This window comes from Hipposideros armiger, unplaced genomic scaffold, assembly GCF_001890085.2.
Source record: "Hipposideros armiger isolate ML-2016 unplaced genomic scaffold, ASM189008v1 scaffold_671, whole genome shotgun sequence".
In the NCBI taxonomy this organism is placed as follows: Eukaryota; Metazoa; Chordata; class Mammalia; order Chiroptera; family Hipposideridae; genus Hipposideros; species Hipposideros armiger.
In genome coordinates this window covers 773,905-778,172 of record NW_017732021.1, presented here as the reverse complement: position 1 = coordinate 778,172, position 4,268 = coordinate 773,905, and the positions used below count along the sequence as shown (strand labels likewise).

Here is a 4,268-nt window from a genome sequence, read left to right as displayed (position 1 = left end):
TAACTTGCCAAATTGTTTCAACTAGACAGCTTTCCCTCTCTTTAATCTGCCAGCTTTCACCAATTCTCTTTCTCTTGCTCAATGGGCACAAAAGACAGATCAACAAGTACACTGTATAGTTTGATATTCATCTGGGGAGTCTAGTTCCTCTTTCTCACAGGCAACTCCATTCTCTATGAGGGATTCTTTCAGAGCCTTTCTCCTCAACCTGGCTGGAAGAAAAGGAAGCTAACATCCCCCTTCCTGTAGGGAGGTAAATAAAAATCCAAACAACTTTTGACTCCAACAGTTACAGATGGGACAGTTATAGACAGACGATAGATAGATGATAGATAGATAGACAGACACAAATGTAGATCACAATCTCCCTTACTTTTCTTTTGTTACTTATATAAATTGGGAGTCATATGCCTGAGATCATGACTGAGTGAGACAAGTTAGTTAAAATCCACTTAATAAATCATGAAGGGGGTATCCGGACCTCAATTTTTTTTTTTGAGGGGGATAGTGAATCTTTTTTCTCTTTAACTGGAGATCTACCTTGCCAATCCCAAAGTAAAAAAAAATTTGTCTTTACACCTTGTTATGCATTTTGCGCCTATCGTTTTTCTTGTCAGGGAGACTACAAGGATAACAATATTGAAATTAATTATAAGTCTCTAGAAAGAAGGAACAACTTTTCTTTGTTTTAACTTAGTGTCTTAATTAAACCAGCAGCTTTGAGCCAATAGCATTCACCTGACTCTTCCAATGTATTTCATGAGGGTAATCCTCTTTATCTATGAAGAATTGCAGTGAATATATTACGTCCTAATTATATTCAAGAACATGAACATGTAATCCAGAAGGCCAATATTCCATTTTACATTTTTGTTGAGGAATTGCTTTTGATCAAAGAGGGCATTGCTGGCTACAGTTCAGAGGGCATGGGAGACAAAGGGCCCAGGAAATAAAGAAGAGAAGCAGAAAGTATACATATATGCATCAAAGCCTTTGAGTCCTAGAAGAGAAAGGACTATGAAGAAACTACTCCGTGGGCACAGGCGAACTGAACAACAAACCATATCTACAGACCTGAATAGTGGCAAGGACAGTTAGGAAGCTATCTCAGTAACCTGGACCAGAGATGATGGTTGCTGGGACCAGGATATGAGCAGTGGAGAAAGTAAGAATTAGACGGGTTTTGGATATATGTCAAAGGAAGAGCTAACAGGCTTTTTTTGTTGTTGTTTGTTTGTTTTTCCTGATAAGTTGTGTATGGCTGTGATAGAAAGAAAGGAGTCAGTAATTACACCAAGAATTTGGGCCTGAATTACTAGAAGAAGAGAGTGCTATGAATGAGGATGGAGAAAGTCTGTGACCGTAGCAGGTTTGCAGTGATTGGGGGAGAGCAGATCAGTTTTGGACAGTTTGAGGTACCTATTAAACATCTAAGTGGAGATGTTGAGTAGGAAGCTAAGTATATGAGTCTGGACTTCAGGGCAGAGTATTAGGTTAGATGTATAAATTTGAGACACATAAGCTCTTAGATGTTATTTAAAGTTGAAGACTGGATGAAAATTATCGATAAAGTAGAAATAGAGAAGAGAAAATATCCATGACCTACCTCTAGAACACACACTAAGAGAGATCACACAGGTGAGGAGAAACCAGGAAGAGAGACTAAAATGAGCTTGAGTAGTATGTTTGATAAAATGAAATTGAACAAAGTATATAATTTTGGACTTGTATAACTTTTTTCATGAACAGATGACTAATTTTACAATGTTAAACTATTAAAGAACATTTCAGATTTTGAAACAAAATAATGAATACATTTTGACCCAACTCTCATTTTTGGTCTGCAAATAAATCCTTCTCATCTNATAGAGAAACATTCAAGAAAAAACAAAAAAACAAAAACAGATGTAGAAATATGCCCAAAGCAGAAAGCAGTACAGAATATAAGATGAAAAAAATAAATAAATAAATAAAATAAAAAAACTTTGGAACAAAAAACTAATAACAAATATTAATAACAAATATTTGAATGTGTAAAGAGGAACCTAAACATGATATGAATAATGATACAAACAAAAACGCAAAACTTATTGCCCAACCTTGTAATTTTGCCACCTTCATGTACTGCTTGTAATATATAGTTAATAATTTTCTTTAAATGGACACTTTTATTTTAATTTAAATGACCTCTTTAGACTTGCTCTAAGCAAGAATATCTATTCTTTTGTGTACAGTTATATTGTTTTTTGCGAAATGCCTGAAAATAAATATGTAGCTACTGAAATTTAAGAAATGCTTATACATTTAACACCTAAAATAAGCTTGTATACCTCCAGGTAGAAAGGTACTATAATTTAAAAAAGACTTTTTTAAAAGTCAGTAAGTAACTATCCCTGATTAAACAATGGAAACTTGGAATATAAGAAAACAGAAAGATCAAGACCATATGAGATATTTTCCAAGTCCCATTCATTCATTAATTAATCATTTACTTATTCATATTTCCGTTATGCAACAAAAAATTGTATGTCTGGTATGTGCCTGTGTGGTATTTACACTACTTCTACTAATTAACATTTATTGAATGTTTCCTATGTGGCAGCTGCTGTGTGTAAGAAGTCCCTTAGACTATTTTACATAATGCTCAAAATAATGCAGGCATATATGTCTTATTATTACAGATAAGAGCATTGATATGTAGAGAATTTAAATAATTTGCATATCGGCTATAGCAAGGATTTGAACAGAGGCAATTTGACTTTAGAAATTTCTTTCTAATGTCATGAAGATACTCTTCTTCCTTTCTTTATAATGTCCATGTGCAAAAGACAGAAATATAAACAAAAAGTAATAATGTCATAAATTCTATAAAAAAAAATATGTCCATTGGACAAGAGGTCTGTCTGAAAGAGGGCATGAAGTCTTCATGGAAGAAATTCTGTGTAATTTGACTCTTTAAGGATGTGAGAGTTCACCAGGACAAAAAAGAGAGGATATTGTAAATGAAAGCAACAGCATGTGCAAAATGTACAAAGTCGAGTTAACACAATGTTACTTTTTTAGGGAACCAAGAAGTGATGGGAGATGAAGAAATACGAGTAGAAAAAGGACCTATATTAATAAAAGATGAAGGGGAATATAGTTAATAATACTGATAAGTTTGCACAGTGACAGATGATTACTAGAATTAATGGGGGGATCACATTGCAAGGTATAATAATGTCAAATCACTAGATTGCACATGTGCAAATTAATGTAAGTAATATAATATCGGGCTGTTGGAAAAGTGATAACGTATTTTTTCTATGTTTTTCATTGCAAAAATGCATCATGACTTTTCCGACAACCCAATGTTTTATACCAACTACACCTAATTTTAAAAAATAAGTAAATAAAAAGTAAAGCGAACCATAGGCATTTGAAAAATTTCGGGCAAAGAATACATACACATATATAGACAAAGAATAAGATTTTCATTGCAATGCAAGTTGTGTGTAAGATGGACTAAGGCAGTGAACCTGAAGTTGGCGAGATCAGTTAGGAGGCCGATACAATTATCTAGGAAAGGAACCATCAGATTCTGAACTACATACAGTGGTTATAAGGAAGGGCAGAATATGAGAGATATTTAGGAAGCAGACTCAAAAGCATTTACTGATTACATGCAATGAGTAAGCAAAAGAAAGGTGTCTAAAGTGGCCATTGGGCCCCTGCCATGTACAGCAGGATGAATGGCGATGCCTGTTCACCAAAATGGGGAACGCAACACCGGAAGGAGTTTTATGTAGAAAGATAACAAGATTCAGAGCTGAGATGAAAAGGTCTGGGGAATATCACAAGAAACAACAGAAACATAGAATCCCGAGCTCTTGGCCATATCAGGTTTCATGGAGTTGGAGTGCTGACTCATTGTTGTGTTACTTGAAGTAGAATTAAACAACTACAAAATGCCCAGCATGTTTTAAGACCTGTATGAAAGAGTCACAAGTGCTGCAGACTATCTTCTGACAAAATCCTCTAGAGTAAAAATGCTACGGAATTCTATGGTTCCACAGCAGGAGGTTTCTTTCATCTGAGAAGTGGCACTTAGGTGCTCAGAAGGGGGTTGGGCACTGGGAGGGCTGGTTTTATGGGGGGGAGGGGGTCTGGCTGTAAGAGATTTTACAACGTGAACATTCTAACATCTGGCCTGATAGATAGCCTCTCTGTGGAGTTGCACATGACAAAATCGAGATGCCGCATCAGGGATTATCAAAGAGTGACAGTCC

General features: G+C 35.4%; 1 protein-coding gene across 1 annotated transcript in view; it reads right to left on the bottom strand.

Annotated features, from left to right (window-relative positions):
• Nucleotides 1-4,268, bottom strand: part of LOC109372874 (CUB and sushi domain-containing protein 3-like) — a 275,626-nt gene that overhangs the window by 15,250 nt on the left and 256,108 nt on the right. The gene's annotated exons all lie outside the window — the stretch shown is intronic.